At 46.8% G+C, this 19,158-nt stretch overlaps 1 protein-coding gene across 1 annotated transcript in view; it reads left to right on the forward strand.

Annotated features, from left to right (window-relative positions):
* The window catches only part of ATP8B3 (ATPase phospholipid transporting 8B3), a 1,029,241-nt gene that overhangs the window by 867,741 nt on the left and 142,342 nt on the right, over positions 1–19,158 (forward strand). The window lies entirely within an intron of this gene.

Consider the following 19,158-nt stretch of genomic DNA (forward strand, 5'->3'; position numbering starts at 1 on the left):
TCAGTTGGGTGCACACATCTTGATATAGTGAGTATGATGAATCTGGGAGATTATATTTAGACTGTAATTCTGAGAACGGGATTAATGTACGTCTCATCGGGTCTATCAGATCCGTCAAATACAAGAGTTTAGCTGACAACCAGTGTGTGACCACATATTTCCTTTAACAAGATGGGAAGGAGGGATCAGTGGGGTAAATAGAGACTTTGGTGATTTAAGTCCATATGTTGACCAGGTTGCCTCCCACACCTTAAGTGTTAATGCAGTAGACTTGAGTATTTTCTTAGGAATTTTGGGTGCCAGCCATGTCCAGATTAAGGAGCTAGGATGGACTGGTGATATCCATTCCGTTTCAATTTCCAACCATTTATGGGTCGGTTTAACTGCAGTCAGAGAAGGAATCCTTCTTAAGTGTACTGCTAAGTAATATTTATATACATCTGGAAACGCCAGACCTCCATATGTTTTAGGCATAGTTAAAACTGCTATAGGGATCCTGTGACGCCCACCCTTCCAAATGAACTTAAGTAACATCGATTGAAACTTCATTAGGGCCCCCTTAGAGATAAAAATTGGAAAAGTTTCCATGATGTACAATAATTTGGGAAGTACTGTCATCTTGACTGATGCAACCCTTCCAAGGAGGGATAGAGGAAGTGACTTCCATTTGATCAATAAGGTGTTAATCTCCTGGACCAAAGGAGGAAAATTATGTTTAAAGAGAAGAGAAGTGTTCGGTGTGAGTTTAATGCCGAGATACCTCAAGGTATTCTCTTGCCATCTATAATTAAAATTAGAATTAAAAATGTCCAAGTCCCCAGGTGAAATATTGATTGGCAGTATTTCAGTTTTTATAACCAGACATTTTAGAATATTTTTCAATGACCCTAAGAAGGTTGGGTAGCGACGTATGGGGTTTGGTCAATGTTAGAAGAACATTGTCCGCATACAACGATATCTTACATTCTTTGGAACCCAACTTAACCCCTGTAATATCAGCATTTCTACGGACATATGCTGCTAGGGGCTCAATGCTGAGTACAAAAAGTAAAGGGGAGAGGGGGCATCCCTATCGCGTCCCATTGTAAATTGGTAGGTATTTTGATGTTGCATGTTTAAGTCTTACTTGGGCGGATGGTGTTGTGTATAGGTTGGAGACAGCCGAGAAGAACGGACCATTTATTCCAAATGTGCGGAGAGTATTCATTAAAAATGGCCAACTTAGCCTGTCAAAGGCTTTCTCAGCATCAAGGCTGATAATTACCCCGGGCGTGTTGGTCTTGTTCAACATATCTATTATATCCATATTCCTTCTCGTACTGTCTCCCACCTGCCTACCCTGTATAAAACCCACCTGGTCCCTGTTGATTAAAGAAGGGAGGACCACCCTCAGACGATTGGCCAATAGTTTAGTAAATACCTTTAGATGCGAATTAAGCAGGGATATTGGTCTGTAACTCGCACAGTCTGTTGGATCTTTATCTGATTTAGGCAGTACGGTAATATATGAGCCTAGCATGGAGGAAGGCATTGTGTACTTTTATTCAATAGAAGGTATGCCTAAATGATAATCAAAAATGATAAATCACAAAAGCTAAAAAATATATATTTATATGAAACCCCTTGTTAAAGGGATTGTGTCAGTAAACACAAAAGAAAGTGGAGCACAGGGGGGCATGATTTGCACATGGTGGCAAGAGGCAGCATTTTCCTTCAGCTCTGCTCCCCTGCCTGCTGTTAATGCACTCACCGGGCTCCACTGATGCCTAACAAACGGCAGAAGAAAAACGCTGCTTTCTCCGATGCTGATTCTGGCTCCATAGCCCAATTTTTTTTGCAGCCAGGTGGCTGAAGAGTGCGGGCCCTGCTCCCTTCAAGATGTTGGTAGCTGCTGGATCTTTGTCCTCACAGCACTGCACCGGCTGCACTGCTCCTTTTTCTCCCCCCTCTCCCATGCATCGCAGCGCTCCGCAAATGAGGTCTCAGAGTAGGAGGGTGAGTGGGACCTGAAATCCTACATTAAAGCTCTTCCTACTCCAAAAAACTTTGAGCAGTGTGTACATAGGCCAGAAGCCAGTTATAAAAGAGAAGTGGATTCTCTTAAAGGAGAAATTCTTCATTTAGGTCACCACCTGGAGGAACTAGACAAGCAACAGGAGGTGCTGCATGACAGATTAGATCTCCATCATAAAGTTCTGCAGGAACATTCAGCTAAGATTTCTGACCTTCTATACATGCAGGAGGACATTGAGAACCGCCACAGGCGGAACAATATACGGCTCCATGGCATTCCACCTCATCTGGACCTGACAGCCCAGAAAATCTTTGCAGTCCTGCTAGGGTATGATGAAACTTGTACCTTGTACCATATTTATCACTCACTGGGCTCAAAACCTCCTGATAATGCTCCGCCAGGTGATGTCATATGCCATGTACATTTTTACAAGGAAAAAGATAAGATCATGACCACATCGTCACCCTTTTACATGATCTCTCACAACGCACTCTACAACTACATCGGGTGCTGAAGCCCCTCTTGGAACCGTTACGTGAATGTGCCCTACAGATGGGGTTTCCATTTTCAAATGATGGTGCGCTTCCGAGGCAAGATTGCTGTGTTTTGCCATCTGGGGGATATTGGAGCCCTCCGCATGGGAAAAGTAGTCCTCTCTGCCTTCATGTGGTCGGACACGTGGCCCTTCCCTATAAAACTCTCCTGGTACCTGATTTGAATGGCTTCAACCTTGTATTGCCACCGGTGCTGGGGGTTCTCTGAAGCTGTCTGGACCCACTGTTGTCTCCTAATGGAGAGCTGCTGTTGATTGGCCGTGTTCTTGATCTGGGACTCCCGCTCTGTGGGCTCCTTATCGTTGTGCTGGGTGTTCATGTGTTATTACTTTGTGTCTGCATTTAGGGTGCCTTATTTCTCCATATATTCAATTTTATAATTTGTGTCATATGGTGGGCCGGGAAGGGGTTGTGGGTGTTTGCATTTGGTTCTTCATGTCTTTCCTCCGTAGTAGGCTGGTACTGCACCTACTTTGGGTAAGCCATGGGTTTCTTGGCCGTCACATTTGCTTAGTGTTTTCTTCTCTAGTCTTGTTCTTCAGTTTCCTCCCTTTTTTTTCGGTCCTGTTCTTTTTTCTTTGTCCTCTATCTCTTGTACCCCACCCCTTCTTCCCTTCTCCCCCTTCCTCCCTACCTCCCACTAACCTCTTTCCCCCCCACTCCCCCCTGTCTTTTCCATTATTAACCCCTTAATTACAATGGATGCAAATGTACGTCCTGGTTTGGCGGTAGATCACGGCATCTGCGGCAATGCGCATGTTAAAATAGATGATAGGAACACCTGCAGCACTGCCGCAGCGATCCGATCATCTGTAATGGCAGACAGAGGTCCCCTCACCTGCCTTTGTCCGTCTCCCGGTGTCTCCTGCAATTGATTGCTATAGATAGTCCCCTATGGGGACATAAAAAGTGTAAAAGAAAAAAGTTGAAAAATGTAAAAATAAAAAGTGAAAAATATCCTCCCCCAATAAAAATGAAAATTGTACGTTTTTCCATTTTACCCCCAAAAAGCGTAATTTTTTTTTAGAAACATATTTGGTATCACCACGTGCGTAAATGTCCGAACTATCAAAATATAATGTTAATGATCCCGTAAGGTGAACGACGTAAACGTAAAAAATAAAAAATCTTCCAAAAATGCTGCTTTTTTGTCACATTTTATTCCCAAAAAAATTATCTAAAAGTTTTATATAGGCAAATGTGGTATCAATAAAAGTACAGATGACAGCGCAAAAAATGTACATGTGAATTCACCCTTAGGGTACCTTCTCATGTGCGTATTTTTGCTGCAGATTTGATGCTGAAGATTTTGCTGCCCATTGACTTCAATGGGTAGCAAAACCTGCTACAGAAAATCTGCAGCAGAGCTGCAGCAAAAATATGCACATTTGATCGTACCCTTAATGTGAAAGGGCTCAATCAACCTGAGAAGTGGCGACAAATCTCCCGTCATCTCCATAGACATAGGTTTTAGTTTTAGGAAACTCACTTTTACCCCTCAAGGACCAAGCCCATTTGTGCTTTGCCTGCTGGATGAATTTGCTGGGTCTTCACAGATCATTGTCGGTGGTGACTTCAGCTGGGTGTAGGATCCTGCTCTTGACTCCTCTACTGGTTAAGTCTTCTCTGTCTTTCGATGCACTCCATAAATTCCATAAGGAACTCCTTGACTGTCTGGCAGGTGTTTCTCCCTGGGGTCAAGGACTTCGCTTACTTCTCCTCAGCTCATAACTTTAACAGTCGCCTCGACATGTTTTTTGTAAGTCACTTCCTTCTCTCCGCCTCCCCTATGTCCTCTTTCGATTCTCTAGTTTGGTGTGCTCATTCCCCATGTCCTTGCTAGGTTTCAATTTTTCCCGGGTGGCCGTTTACCTTTCTCGTGGAGGCTGAATGACAATGTGCTTCGAGAGAATTAATAGTCATCAGAGTTCCATCACACTATTTCCGAGTTTCTGGAGATACAACGATCTGACCCCACTGCACTGTCCCTCCAATGTAAGGCTTTAAAGTGCATCATCCATGGTATATTGCTAGCTCAAGGAGCTTGCCAAAAAAAGGCCAATGGTGGGGCGTGGTCTGCATGGCTGCCTGAGCAGACGAGTTTGCAGAGAGCTCCTGCCATCCTGTAAGGCTATCTTGCTAATATCCCATTAATCCTGCTCTTTAGGGGTGCCATCCCCTGGGCTATCTGGAGGAAAAGTGATGCCTGAAGGTGTGCTGTGGACCTCGCGAGAGTAGGCCTTGAAGCCCCAAACTCGCCTGCCATCTGGCTGCCCAGATCGCCGCCTGTGTCCCTGGTCGCAGGGGCTGCCGAATCTCCTGTGCCTCCAGAAAACTGCCCACAGACGCAACATCTCTCTGCCTGGCGGGATCAGGGCGGCAGCACAGGTGAGAGTGAGCTGTCGGTGTGGATACGGCCGCAATCTTGCTGGTCTCGAGGGCTGCGATCCGTGCTGTGCTGGGGCTGCTCGTCTGTCATTTGGGGGAGCCTGCATACCAAGAGCCTTCCTGGGGGTGACGAGGGGGTCTTTCCCTGCAGCTTAGCCTATATATCAGTGGGGGTGCCTCCATTGTGCTGGACTTTTGTGTCTCCCTACAAGCCCCCGCCATCTGCCTCCTGTACTGTGCCTCAGAGTTCCTGCTGGACCTCCTACTCTACCACTGAGGGCTACCCATACCTGCCTACTATTGGGACACTCATCCCTGAAGTTTTGGACTGCTAATTGTCTGGGTGGCCTGCCTTTGGGGGCTACTGTACTATTTGGGGTGCTGTGATCTCACCATCTGGGCCCGGTGCTCTCTACACCCCCCCCCCCCCCTACGGTTACTGGACTGTGCTGGTGAAATCTTGTCAGTGTGTTCCTGCCTCTACACTGTGCTTACTGAGTCCTATACTGCAGAGTGCAGTGTGCCTTTTCTATTATAATATATGGCTTACAATAGGTGGAAAAAGAACAAGGACAGGGCTGGCTCCTAGCAGCAAGGGGCTTTCATGCCTTCTAGCTTGAGGAATAAACTGGCGTTGCAAGAGGAGGTGGCGTGTTTGCTTTGAGGCCCCTGTCCCCGGACTCTCCTGACCGCCAGACCCTCTGGAGGATTATGATGCCTTCGTTAAAGCCTCTGTTACAGATTCTCATGTTTGTTTGCCCTGCACTTCACCTGCACCGATCAGCTTCGGCGGCGGCTGCCTCACCTAGGCCTTCTGCTGAATCTATTCTAGCCGCTGTCTTTGTTGAGATATAATGGTGTAACATGACTCTCTCTCAATTGACTGCTCAAGTGGGAACTGTACAGTCTAATATCTCTCTTATACGTCATGACCTACAAAAGGTGATGGATCGCTGTGGAGAGCAGAATAAGTGATGTGAAGGATGCTGTTGTTCCTCTGGTGCGAGACTCTACTAGACACAGTCAGGACATTGCCTTCCTTAAATCTAAAGCAGACGACCTGAAAAACAAGCTGTGCCTCAACAATGTGCACATTGTGGGACTCCTGGAAAAATGTGAGGGCCGCTATCCCACGGAATTTATGGAAACCTGGCTAAAGGATGTCTCAGTTACACCAGGACTCTCGGGGTTCTGCTGATATATTCCTTAAAGGGGTGGGACACATTTATTCTTTTGAGTAATGTTGCATGCATATTTTTCACTTTGTGGGGGGTGTGGGTTGCTGGTGATTAATTTGTGGGAGTTTTCATACTGTTTTATTGCAGGATTTGTGTTCTAATGTTTCATTGGAGGAGTATGTTAAATTTGGCTGGTTCATGTATGTTTTCACTCTGTTTTCACTACTTTGTCTCTCCATTCTGTGTAGGGGGCTGGCTGTCCCCGTGTGTTTCAGAGTGTGCTGCTTACTGGCATGAGTGTATTCGCGCCCCCTGGAACTGCATGCCGCGGTGTTGTGTGTGGCTGAGTATTTTGTTTTTTTGTGTTGGATTGTTATTGTGGGTCTATATCTTCCTCCCCCGTATAGTGGCGCTGTGCTACACCGTGTTTTGTCTATAGTTGCTGGGTTCCCTGTGGTGCCTCTCCTTATCTGTGGCAATTTTAATCAAGTTTTAGATACCTCCTTAGACAGCTTTTGGTGACTCCGGGCCCCTCCCCCTTCTAGGCCTACTGGCCTTGCTAGATTGTTGGGTGAGGTTGATTTATTAGATCTGTTGCGCCATCGCAATCCTACCACTAAACAATACTCCTGCTACTCTGCCACATTTGGGACTCTTTCCAGGATTGATCTCACTGTTGGGGACGTGGACATGGCTAGTCTGGTGCGGAAGGTTGAATATTTGGCACCAGGTTTGTCCGCTCAATCTCCTATCCGTTTGAAATTTCAGGTGGCTTGGTATGCCTGGGGGGGGGGCATCGCCCACTGTGGAGGCGCCCACTGTGGAGGCTGAACCCGTTCTGGCTGCAATTGCTGACTACAGCGGAAATTGTTTGTGTAGAACTCAGAAATTTCATTGAACTTAAGTCTCAGGAGGCGAGGGCATACCTGTACACCCTCGGTCCTGGTGGGGTTAAGGGCCAAGGGCATACATGTACGCCCTCAGCGTTTCCGTACACCACCGGTTACGGGGCGGTGAACAGAACGGGATGCCTGCTGAAATCATTCAGCAGGCATCCTGTGCAAACGTCTAGGGGGTCCTGAGACCGGAGATCTGTGGCGATTCCAGGTCATATGGGTCTCCGGTGACCCGGAAAATAAGGGGGATCAGGGCTGTCCAAGACAGCCCTGATCCCCCTGAAGGGATAGGCGTGAGGTGGCAGGGGTGCCACCCCTCCTATTCCTGCTATTGGTCGGTCAGAAGCGACCAACCAATAGCAGATCAGGGTGTGGGTTAAAGTTTGGTTCCCCTGCTCTGCCCACCCACGGTAGTCCAGGCAGAGCGGGGTAACTGTGCTGGGAGCGACGGCGGAGGTCCCCAAGCTAAAGCGGGTGGCGATCGGCAGCGCGTGGTCGGCCGTCTTCCTCAGCGTGTGGCAGCGGTGATCCAGCAACTGATGCCTAGCAACATTTGGAGGGAAACAGTTTGGAGACCACTATACAGTGGTCTATAATGTGTAGCCCTCCAGATGTTGCAAAACTACAACTCCTAGCATGCACGAACAGCAAACGGCTGTCTCAGCATGCTGGGAGTTGTAGTTGCTTGCCTCCAGCTGTTGCAAAACTACAACTCCCATCATGCCCTTTGACGATCAGTACATGCTGGGAGTTGTAGTTTTGCAACAGCTGGAGGCACACTGGGTGAAAAATACTGAGTTTGGTTGGAAAACCTTCAGTTAAGTTCTGTCACCTAACTCAGTATTTTCCAACCAGTGTGCCTCCAGCTGTTGCAAAACTACAACTTCCAGCATGCACGGTGGGAGTTGTAGTTTTGCAACAGCTGGAGATTTGCCCCCCCCCCTAAAGTAAATGTATAGAGTAAAATCACATGGGCGGGGTTTACAGTGAGTTACCTGCTTGAAGTTTGAACTGTGGCAAATGTTCCGCCGCAGCTCAAACTCCTAGCGGGAAACTCACCGTAAACTACCGCCCATGTGAATGTACCATTAAAACACTACACTACACTACAAAAAATAAAGGGTAAACAATACATATACACACACACTTACACTGTCCCCCCTTCCCCCCCCCCCCCCCAATAAAAATGAAAAACATCTCGTGCAGCAGTGTTTCCAAAACGGAGCCTCCAGCTGTTGCAAAACAACAACTCCTAGAATTGGTGGACAGCCACTGACTTTCCAGGCATGCTGAGAGTTAAGCAACAGGTAGGTAGGTACCTTGTTTGGGAATCACTGGCGTAGAATATTTTTGGGAGCGAAGGTAAGTGCAATGCTTGCATCCAGGTCCGCCCCTGTGCAAATCCCTAATTTAGGCCTCAAATGCGCATGGCGCTCTCTCACTTTGGAGCCTTGTCTTATTTCAAGGAAACAGTTTAGGGCCATATATGGGGTATTTCCATATTTGGGAGCAATTGTGTTAAAAATTTTAAGGGGCTATTTGTCCTTTTACCCTGTATGAAAAGGAAAAGTTGGGGTCTACACCAGCCTGTTAGTGTTAGTGTTTTTTACACTAACATGCTGGTGTTGCCCCATACTTTTCATTTTCACAAGAGGTAAAAGGAAACAAAAAAGACCCACAAAATTTGTAACGCAATTTCTCCTGAGTACGGAAATACCCCATATGTGGACGTAAAATGCTCTGCGGGCGCACAACAGGGCTCAGGAGTGAGAGTGCATCGTGTACATTTGATGCCTAAATTGGTGATTTGCACAGGAGTGGCTGATTTTACAGCGGTTCTGACCTAAACACAAAAAAAATAAATACCCACATGTGACCCCATTTTGGAAACTACACCCCTCTCAGAATGTATCAAGGGGTATAGTGAGCCTTAACACCCCACAGATGTTTGACAACTTTTCGTTAAAGTTGGATGTGAAAATGAAAAAAAACATTTTAACTAAAATGCTGGTGTTACCCTAAATTTTTCATTTTCACAAGAGAAAATAGGAAAAAAAGCCTCCCAAAATGTGTAACACCATTTCCTCTGAGTATGGAAATACCCCCATATGTGGATGTAAAGTGCCTTGCGGGACAGTGGTCCATGAAAAGGAAAACATTTATTTTTCATTTGCACAGCCCACTGTTTTAAAGATCCGTCAAACACCAGTGGGGTGTAAGTGCTCACTGCACCCCTTATTACATTCCATGAGGGGTGTAGTTCCAAAATGGGGTCATATGTGGGGGGGGGGGGGGTCCACTGTTCTGGCACCATGGGGGCTTTGTAAACAGACATGGCCCCCAACTTCCATTCCTAATAAATTATCCAAAAGCTCAATGGCGCTCCTTCTCTTCTGAGCATCGTAGTTCGCCCGCAGAGCACTTTATATCCACATATGGGGTATTTCCATACTCAGAGGAAATGGTGATACAAATTTTGTGGGGCTTTTTTTCCTATTACCCTTGTGAAAATGAAAAATTTGGGGTAACACCAGCATTTTAGTGAAAAAAGTCTAATTTTTCATTTTCATGTCCAACTTTAGCGAAAATTCGTCAAACACCTGTGGGGTGTTAAGGCTTACTATAATCGTTGTTACGTTTCTTGAGGGGCGTAGTTTCCAAAATAGTTTTCGCTGTCCTGGCACCATTGGGGCTTCCTAAATGCGACATGCCTCCTAAAGCCATTTCAGCAAAATTTGCTTTCCAAAAGCCAAATGTGACTCCTTCTGAGCATTGTAGTGCGCCAACAGAGCACTTCATGTACACATATGGGGTATTTCTGTTAGGATTCGGCTAGCTGGATGTGGATCCTCTGTGTCAGCGAGGGATTGGCGTGGACCGTGTCGGTGGACCGGTTCTAGGGTTGCTACTGGTTTTCACCAGAGCCCGCCGCAAAGCGGGATGGTCTTGCTGCGGCGGTAGCAACCAGGTCGTATCCACCGGCAACGGCTCAACCTCGCTGACTGCTTAGAAGGCGTGGGACAGAAGGACTAGGCAGAGGCAAGGTCAGACGTAGCAGAAGGTCGGGGGCAGGCGGCAAGGTTCGTAGTCAGTAACAACAGCAGAAGGTCTGGAACACAGGCTTTGGACAACACTAAACGCTTTCTCTGGCACAAGGCAACAAGATCCGGCAAGGAAGGGAAGGGGAAGTGAGGTAATATGGACAGGGAGCAGGTGGAAGCTAATTGGACTGATTGGGCCAGGCACCAATCACTGGTGCACTGGCCCTTTAAATCTTAGAGAGCTGGAGCGCGCGCGCCCTAGAGAGTGGAGCCGCGCGCGCCAGAACATGACAGGGACGGGTAAGTGACTTGGGATGCGATTCGCGAGCGGGCGCGTCCTGCTTTGCGAATCGCATCCCCGCCGGCAGTGTCAGTGCAGCGCTCCCGGTCAGCGGGTCTGACCGGGGCGCTGCAGAGAGAGGAACGCCGCGAGCGCTCCGGGGAGGAGCAGGGACCCGGAGCACTCGGCGTAACAGTACCCCCCCCTTAGGTCTCCCCCTCTTTTTGTCTCCTTGTCCCTTCAAATGAAAAGAGAACATAGGGGGCGCCTCTTGAGTTTCCTTCCGGAACAAAAAGTCCTGGGTAGCTACATCAGCGGCAGGTAGTCCAGAAGAAGTGGGAATGGGGAGGGGGGCAGAGGGTGAAGCATATCACAGGGCAGAGTGTCACCAGGACGGGGACTATGAGGAGGCACGGCACAGTCCTGATAGGCCTTGGGGAGACCAGGCACAAGAGGAGACACTGAGGCCCGACAGACGGGACTGGGAGCAGACGTGAGGCATTTCTTGCGGCAAACAGGACCCCAATTCTTGATCTCCCCGGTGGTCCAGTCAAGGGTGGGAGAATGATGCTGGAGCCATGGCAGACCAAGGAGGACTTCAGAGGTGCAGTTGGGCAGGACGAAAAATTCAATTTTCTCGTGATGCAGTCCAATGTTCATAAGCAAGGGCTCTGTGCGGTAACGCACAGTGCAGTGCAACTTCACTCCGTTGACCGAAGAAATGTAGAGCGGCTTGACGAGACGGGTCACCGGGATGCAGAACCTATTCACCAAAGAGGCCAGAATAAAATTTCCAGAAGAACCAGAGTCCAAGAAGGCTACGGCTGAGAAGGAGGAGTTGGCAGAAGGATAAATCCGCACGGGCACAGTGAGACGTGGAGAAGCAGACTTCGTACCAAGAGACGCCACACCCATGTGAGCTGGGTGCGTGCGTTTCCTAGACGTGGAGGACGAATAGGGCAATCCACCAAGAAATATTCGGTACTAGCGCAGTACAGACATAGATTTTTATCCCTACGGCGAGTCCTCTCTTCATGGGTCAGACGAGACCGATCCTCTTGCATAGCCTCCTCGGTGGGAGGCACAGGGGTAGATTGCAAAGGATACTGTGGAAGAGGTGCCCAGAGATCAAGGTCTTTTTCCTGGCGGAGCTCCTGGTGTCTTTCAGAAAAACGCATGTCAATGCGGGTGGCCAAATGGATAAGTTCTTGCAGGTTGGCAGGACTCTCTCGTGCGGCCAGCACATCCTTGATGTTACTGGATGGGCCTTTTTTAAAGATCGCGCAGAGGGCCTCGTTATTCCAAGATAATTCGGAGGCGAGAGTACGAAATTGGCGTACTCGCCTACTGAAGAATTGAATTAGTGAAAAAAAAAAAAATTTACACATGCAACTTTAACGAAAAGTCGTCAAACACCTGTGGAGTATTTAAGGCTCATTGTACCCCTTGTTATGTTCCTTGAGGGGTGTAGTTTACAAAATAGTATGCCATGTGTTGTGTTGTGCACCATAGGGGCTTCTTAAATGTGACATGCCCACCAAAAACCATTTCAGAAAAACTCTCCAAAATCCCACTGTAGCTCCTTCCCTTCTGAGCCCTCTACTGCGCCCGCCGAACACTTGACATACACATATGAGGTATATCCTTACTTGTGAGAATCTGGGTTACACATTTTAGGAAGATTTCTCTCTTTTTACCCCTTGTAAAAATTCAAAACCTGGGTCTTGACATGCCAGTGTAAAAAATAAAGATTTTGAATTTTCTCCTTCAATTTGCTGCTATTCCTGTGAAACACCTTTGTTAACAAACCATATGAATGTCATTTTGAATACTTTGAGGGGTGCAGTTTTTATAATGGGGTCATTTGTGGGGTATTTCTAATATGAAGGCCCTTCAAATCCACTTGAAAACTGAACTGGTCCTTGAAAAATTTAGATTTTGAAAATGTTGTGAAAAATTGGAAAATTGATGCTATACTTTGAAGCCATCTGATGTCTTCCAGAAGTAAAAACATGTCAACTTTATGATGCAGACATAAAGTAGACATAATGTATATGTGAATCAATATATGATTTATTTGGAATATTCATTTTCCTTATAAGCAGAGAGCTTCAAAGTAAAGAAAAAACGACATTTTTTTTTTTCATCAAATTTTTTAATTTTTCACCAAGAAATTATGCAAGTATCGACAAAATTTTACCACTAACATAAAGTAGAATATGTCATGAAAAAACAATCTCGGAATCAGAATGAAAGGTAAAAGCATCCGAGAGTTGTTAATGCTTAAATTGACAGTGGTCAGATGTGCAAAAAACGCTCTGGTCCTACAGTGAAAATTGGCTGGGTCCTTAAAGGGTTAAAGTGTATACATAGATTTTTTTTTTTTTCCGTGAGTATAGAAATACATTGTCTAATTGTTGCAGAATGAGAGTTCAGAAAACACATAGGGGAATTTATCAAAGCTTTCTTTTGTAAGGCTAGTTGAAAGGGATTTTTTTTTTTTTTTTGCTTTGCATTTGCTTTCGTGCACTTGATCAAAATATTGCACGGAATTGATACATTTGGCGCACGAAAGTAAAACTTTGAAAACTCACCTCAGAAAGGAAGTTCTTATCAGAATGTGCATGTAATTTATAAGTATTAAAATAAAATAAAAACCATATAAATTGAGTATCCTTGTAACCGTATGGACCTACAGAATAAAAATAAGGTGTCATTTTTAACGAAAAGAGCACTGTGTAGAAATGGGAGGCCACAAAATTTCAAATTGGTGCTTTTTTTTCTTCTTATTTCACTCCAAAAATAATTTTTTCTTTTGGTCTGCCTCTGATCTATCTATAAATATAAAACTCAACGTGTGTGTGTGTATGTATGTATGTGTGTATGTTCCAGCATCACGTCCAAACGGCTAAAGATGTTAACATGAAACTTGGCACACATGTTACTTATATGTCATCAACAAACATAGGATAGGTGATTTAACCCGATGCCTGATGAAGCTACGCATGCGCAGCGAAACGCGTTGCATCTAATAAATCCATTGATTTTATCTGGCTCCCTGATGGTTCCTCTCTGCGCCGGACTAACTCCTGAATTTACGGTCTTTCTGTTTTGATTCTACTTCCACCCAGGAGGGCTGCAGTGGACCAACACATATATTCATTCTATGCTTTACCTTGTTGTGTGTGGGTGCACAACCAACTCTGGTAAGCGGCTTGGGAATTACCTTCCCCCACTAACAAGACCTGCTGATCCCGCACATGAGGCGCCTTCCTCCCTCGGGATAGGAGGTCGCTATAGGAGGTCGGGATAGGAGGTCGTGATATGAGGACGGGATAGGAGGTCATGATAGGAGCACGGGATAGATGGACTGGATAGGAGGACGGAAAAGGAGGACGAGATATGAGGACGGGAAAGGAGGACAAGATAGGAGCACGGGATAGATGGACTGGATAGGAGGACAGGAAAGGAGGATGGGATAGGAGGACGGGATAGGAAGATGGGATAGGAGGATGGGATAGGAGGACGGGATAGGAGGTCGGGATATGATGAAGGGATAGGAGGTCGGGATATGACAACAATATATGAGGACGGGATATGAAGTCAAAAGCTTCCTCCTTTGTTTATTTTCCTCCCCAACAAGGATTAGGAAGAAAAAACCGGGCAACGCCGGGTACTCAGCTAGTATATATATAAAACTCAATGTGTGTGTGTGTGTGTGTGTATGTATGTATGTTCCACAAAAACATCCAAATGGCTAAAGATATTAACATGAAACTTGGCACACATGTTACTTATATGTCAACAACAAACATAGGATACATAATTTAACCCTTACTCACCCCCATTTGCCAGGGGTGGGGTTTATGTTTAAAGTCCCATACAACTCTATGCGAAATATATGTTACTGCATAACTTCCAAACGGCTGGAGATATTTCGATAATACTTGGTCACATGCTACTTATATGTTCACTTAAAATATAAGAGAGTTAATTTAACCCTTAACCACCCCCATTTGTGAGGGTCGGGGTTTTTGTTTAAAGTCCCATGAAAATCAATGGGAAATGTATGTTCTCACATAACTTCTGTACGGCTGGAGATATTTCAATACCTGGTACACATATTACAGGTTGGGATAGGAGGTTGGGATATGAGGTTGGGATAGGAGGTTGGGATAGGAGGACTGGATTTGAGGACTGGATAGGAGGTCGAGATAGGCGGTCGGGATAGGAGATCGGGATATGAGGACGGGATAGGAGGTCGGAATAGGAGGACGGGATAGGAGGTCGAGTTAGGAGGACGGGATATGAGGTCGGGATAGGAGGTCGAGATAGGAGGTCGAGATAGGAGGATGGGATAGGAGGTTGGGATAGGAGGTCGAGTTAGGAGGTCAGGATATGAGGACAGGATAGGAGGTGGAGATAGGAGGAACGGGATAGGAGGACGGGATAGGAGGTTGGGATAGGAGGTCGGGCTAGGAGGTCGAGATATGAGGAGGGGATAGGAGGATGGGATAGGAGGTTGGGATAGGAGGTCGGGATAGGACCTGTCCTGATTCCTGTTACATTGTGTTGTTTAAGTGTTCCCTTTATTTTTTGGAACAGTGTATGTAGGTAGTTAGATAGCCAGGTATGTAGGTAGGTAGTTTGGCATCCAGGTATAAAGTTAGTTAGCCAGGTAGTTATTCAAGTAGGTAGCCAGCACCCCCCCAGGATGTGGCCCTATATTAGCTAAGCAGGAATATAGTAGACAGCCCTCACATTAGGTGTAGGCAGCAGGGTCCTCCCACTGCAAGTTTAGGCAGCATGGTTCCCCCCCCCCCCTCTCAGTAAGTGTAGGCAGCAGGGTCCCCCCCACAGTAGGTGTAGGCAGCATAGTTTTTCCTCCCCCCCCCCCCCCAGTTGGTGTAGGCAGCAGAGTCCCCCCCAGTAGGTGTAGGCAGAAGAGTGTTTTCCCCTCCCTCCCCATTCACAGGTTGGTCTTCTCCTCCAGAGGGGCCTGCGTCTTCCACAGGGCAGGCACCGATGAGTGACATCATTGGCGCCTGCACTGCATGCTGCGTGGGGGCGGAGGTCACATCTCCTCTCTGTGTAGGCCGCAGATGCGGCTCAGACTGAGGGGAAGCCTTCTGCTGTATCTGCGTGTACCGCACATACAGCAGAAGGCAGCACTGTCTGAATGGGAATCCGGGACAAGTGTCCTGGCTCCTCAGTAGCGGCAGCAGCGGTGGGCCCTTTACCAGGCCAGGCACTCGGACAACATCCAATCGAACCCACTGTATCTGAAAGACTGTGCTATTAAATTGTAAAATTTCTGATCCTGCTAATTCAATGGCGTCAATGCAAAAAAATCCTGAACTACACAAAATTGGTACTGTTAAAAACTACAGCTCATGGCGCAAAGAATAAACCTTAACATAACGTAAAAAAGTTATAGGGGTCAGAACATGCTAATGAACAGAGTTTTTTATTTTTCAAGTTTTCAATTTTTTTTAATATAGTTTGCTTGTCACTTTTACTGTATTGTGAACTTCGAAAAAATGATTGCCCCACAAAACTGCGCAATTCAATATTTTTTTAATTTTGCCCTATATATACGTTTTTTTTCTCGCTTGGTAATATATTATGTGATAAAATAAAGTACGACAATAGTAAGAACAACTTGCCCCACAAAAATAAGACATACAACTCCTCAGAAGGAGGAAAAAAAACTTAAGCCCAAATCAAAATTCGGGTCATTAACCCCTTAAGGACCCAACCAATTTTCAGTGTAGGACCTGGCCATTATTTGCACATAAGCATTAGCACATTGCACATAAGTATAAGCATTAATAACTCTGGGATGCTTTTACCTTTCATTCTGATTCCGAGATAGTTTTTTCGTGACATATTCTACTTTGTTAGTGGTAAAATTTTGTTGATACTTGCATCATTTCTTGGTGAAAAATTCCAAAATTTGATGAAAATATTGAAAATGTTGCATTTTTATTAACTTTGAAGCTCTCTAAAATTAATATTACAAATAAATTAGATATTGATTCACATATACAATACGTCTACTTTATGTTTGCATCATAAAGTTGACATGTTTTTACTTTTGGAAGACATCAGAGGGCTTCAAAATATAGCAGCAATTTTCCAATTTTTCACAATATTTTCAAAATCGAAATTTTTCAGGGACCAGTTCAGTTTTGAAGTGGATTTGAAGGGCTTTCATATTAGAAATACGCCATAAATTACCCCATTATAAAAACTGTACCCCTCAAAGTATTCAAAGTGACATTCAAAAGGGGTAATAGGAGAAAATTCCCCCCCCCCAAATTTGTAACCCCCATCACTTCTGGGTATGGAAATACCCCATGTGTGGATGTCAAGTGCTCTGCTGGCGCACTACAATGCTCAGAAGAGTCACATTTGGCTTTTGGAAAGCAAATTTTGCTGAAATGGTTTTTTTTTGGGGGGGGGGGGGGGGCATGTCACATTTAGGAAGCCCCTTTGCTGCCAGAACAGCAAAAAAAAAAAAACATGGCATACTATTATGGAAACTACACCCCTAAAGGAACATAACAAGGGGTACAGTGAGCCTTAAAGGGGTAGTCCAGTGGTGAAAAACGTATCCCCTATCCTAAGGATAGGGGATAAGTTTGAGATCGCGGGGGGGTCCGACCGCTGGGGCCCCTGTGATATCTCTGTACAGGGGCCATGCTCTCCGGCCAGATAGCGGGTGTCGACCACCGCACGAAGCAGCGGCCGACACGCCCTCTCAATACATCGCTATGGCAGAGCCGGAGATTGCCGAAGGCAGCGCTCCGGCTCTGCCATAGTGTTGTATTGAAGGGGCGTGTCGGCCGCTGCTTCGTGCGGGGGTCGACACGCCCCCTTCCCGCGGGCTGTCAGGGACTCATACAGGAGATCGCCGGGGGTTATTGTAGCCCCCAACTTTTCCTTTTCATAAGGGGTAAAAGGAGAAAAAGCCAAAATTTGTTGTGCAATTTCTCCTGAGTACGGAAATACCCCATATGTGGCCCTAAACTGTTTCCTTGAAATACGACAGGGCTCCGAAGTGAGAGAGCGCCATGCGCATTTGAGGACTAAATTAGGGATTGCATAGGGGTATTCTACGCCAGTGATTCACAAACAGGGTGCCTCCAGCTGTTGCTAAATTCTCAGCATGCCTGGACAGTCAGTGGCTGTCCGGAAATGCTGGGAGTTGTTGTTTTGCAACAGCTGGAGGCTCCATTTTGGAAACACTGCCATACAATAAGTTTTTCATTTTTATTGGGGGGACAGTTTAACCCCTTAAGGACATAAGGCGTATCCATACGCCCCCGTTTCCAAGTCCTTAAGGACCGAGGGCGTATGGATACGCCCTGAGCATTTCTGGCCCCCGTCGCTAGCCGGAGGGGAGCCGGGGCCGGATGCCTGCTGAAATCGTTCAGCAGGCATCCCGGCATATCGCCCAGGGGGGTCATTATGTCCCCCCATGTCGGCGATTGCCGCGGATCGCTGGACAATTCAGTCCAGCGATCTGCGGCGGATTCCGGGTCAATCGGGTCTCCAGTGACCCGATGACCCGGAATTACTGGCTGATCGGGGCCGTCAGAGACGGCCCCGAACAGCCAGAGCCTGCAGGGGTGAGGTGGCACTGGTGCCACCTCACGATCGCCCTGATTCGTCGGCCGGATTACCGGCCGACCAATCAGGGCGCCTGCTGCGGGTGTCACTCCCGCACCCGCTCCGCCCCTCTTCCGGAGGACGTGAGCGGGTGCGGGACGTGCACCCCGGGTGCTGGGGACCCCGATCCCCGGCGTCCCTGTTGGGATCGGGGCCCCAGGAGTGACGGCGGCGGCAAGGGACTGACCTGTGCGGCGGTATCGTGGAGCAGCAGCAGCAGGAGGTGAGTGACAGCCTCCTGCTGTTGCTTAGCAACGGCTCCCAGCATACAAAAAGGGCATGCTGGGAGCTGTAGTTATGCAACAGCAGGAGGCAGACCACCACATCTCCCAGCATGCCCTTATGGGCATGCTCTGACTTGTAGTTTTGCAACAGCTGGAGGCACATTTTTCTATGGAAAAGTGTACCTTCAGCTGTTGTATAACTACAACTCCCAGCTTGCACAATCAGCTAAAGTGCATGCTGGGAGTTGTAGTGGTGCATCTGGTGGTTGCATAACTACAACTCCCAGCATGCCCGTTGGCTGTCTGTGACTGCTGAGAGTTGTAGTTTTGCAACAGCTGAAGGCACACTGAGTTAAGTAGCAAACCAGTGTGCCTCCAGCTGTTGCATAACTACAATCCCCAGCATCCCCAGCCAGAGTAGTATGCCTCCGGCTTTTGCATAACTACAAGACCCAGCATGCCCTTCCGCTGTCCGTACATGCTGGGGGTTGTAGCTTTTGCAACAGCTGTGTGTCTCCAGCTGTTGCAAAACTACAACTCCCAGCATGCACTGATAGACCGTACATGCTGGGAGTTGTAGTTTTGCAACAGCAGATGTTTCTCCCCCCCAATGTGAACATACAAGGTACACTCACATGGGCGGAGGATTACAGTAAGTATCCGGCTGCAAGTTTGAACTGCGGCAAATTTTCTGCCGCAGCTCAAGCTGCCAGCGAGAAACTACTGTGATCCCCCGCCCATGTGACTGTACCCTAAAAACACTACACTACACTAACAAAAAATAAAATAAAAAGTAAAAAAAACACTACATATACACATACCCCTACACAGCCCCCCTCCCCTCCCCAAGAAAAATGAAAAACGTCTGGTACGTCACTGTTTCCAAAACGGAGCCTCCAGCTGTTGCAA

Source organism: Hyla sarda, chromosome 1 (assembly GCF_029499605.1).
Source record: "Hyla sarda isolate aHylSar1 chromosome 1, aHylSar1.hap1, whole genome shotgun sequence".
Lineage (NCBI taxonomy): Eukaryota > Metazoa > Chordata > Amphibia > Anura > Hylidae > Hyla > Hyla sarda.